Here is a 1452-nt window from a genome sequence, read left to right as displayed (position 1 = left end):
GATGTTATTATCTTTAATAAATTCTATTGTATTTAAAGTACTGGTATTTTGTGATTATTTGTGCATATGTATGTGACTACAGCTGGAACATGATAGCCAGTGCTTGAACTTAAACCTTCACTGTTCATTTTACAATCATTAATAGTAAATATTGAGATTTTATGAGACTGATCTTTACAGATTGATTGTTGGTCCCTGATACCAGGGTGGTGCCCCGTCTTTGATAAATTATAATTACAAATTGTATTATTCTTAATTGATAATTTTTATTGTTTCTCATTAATTATTTCATTGTTCTTAATTGATAACGTTATTGTTTTTAATTAATAATTTTATTATTTTAATAAATCATTTTATTATTTTAATAATCATATTTTATGATTATTAATAATTAGCCAACATCAAGTCTACCTACTATTTATTGCACAACACCGCCTCTGGGTCATAAGTTCTTTGTGGGTGTGTGTAGACGTCTGTGGTGTGTAGCTGTGTGATTCAGTGTAGCTTCCAGTCTTATTTGAAGTGTGGCACACAGGTCGGTGAGCTCCAGGCTGTGGAAGGATGGATCCATGTCATCTGTCCCGCTTCAATCAGCTGTAAACACAATCAGTACAATTAGCACAGTTCAATGACAACATACACATACATGTAACCGAAAAATGATCTAATGAATCTAATCTTACCCTCTTTCTTCTCTGTCGACTCCTGAACTTCTCAATGCTGCTGCAAGAGCTGCAAGGTCCGGTTGGATGTACGGGAAGTTCCTTCATGCTGGCTCATAGTACGTCTTAGTACGTCATAGTACAGGCAGCTGGAAAACAACATGAGTAACATGAGTATATTATTAATAAACGGAAATAGCCTCGCTACATCACCGTTGGAAGATCCACAGTAAACAAACACAATTACTTACATACAATGGCGTAATTTTCCACACTGCAAATCCGGACTTGCAGCTAGGGTCTCGGCCAAATGTGCAGTGACTGCCTCGTTGTGTGTGTGTGTGTGTGTGTGTGTGGTGGGGGCTCAGGCTGTGAAAACACAATGATGAAATAGATCAGATAAAGTAAACCTGGAGAATGTATTTTATACAGCACAGCGCGGCTCTTCTTTATCTTACCCTCGCTCCGATTCGTGGCGCCGGCCATTTGCCTCAGAGGTGTGAAGAGACGGGCAGTTTCCTATAAAATACAACAGGACAAAAAGTCACGTTTATGAAAAAACTTAACGAGAACAAACTCTTGAGTTGAAGCAGTTCGTACACATTTAAACATGCACTCGTTCTGCTCAAGCACTCGATGCTCTCTTCTTCTTTTAGCAACTTTCTCGCTAATCCCACAGTTGTTAACACGCTATTCAGAGCTAAGAGTTAGCTTATCAGTTAGGAATGGCTTCTCTCTGTAGCTCTTACCGTAATTTTGGGATTGTGCGCCCGTCTTCTCCGCCTCGACT

General features: G+C 38.7%; 1 long non-coding RNA gene across 1 annotated transcript; it reads right to left on the bottom strand.

Moving 5' to 3' along the window:
- Positions 1-553: 553 nt before the first annotated feature.
- LOC124851575 lies at positions 554-1005 on the bottom strand. Its single transcript, XR_007032606.1, has 3 exons — positions 914-1005; positions 684-811; positions 554-594 (listed from the first exon to the last, which is right to left on the bottom strand). It is a non-coding gene; the product is annotated as an uncharacterized LOC124851575 (long non-coding RNA).
- Between the last annotated feature and the right edge of the window lie 447 nt (positions 1006-1452).

Source organism: Hippoglossus stenolepis, chromosome 3 (genome assembly GCF_022539355.2).
Source record: "Hippoglossus stenolepis isolate QCI-W04-F060 chromosome 3, HSTE1.2, whole genome shotgun sequence".
In the NCBI taxonomy this organism is placed as follows: domain Eukaryota; kingdom Metazoa; phylum Chordata; class Actinopteri; order Pleuronectiformes; family Pleuronectidae; genus Hippoglossus; species Hippoglossus stenolepis.
This window is presented reverse-complemented; position numbering and strand designations above follow the sequence as displayed.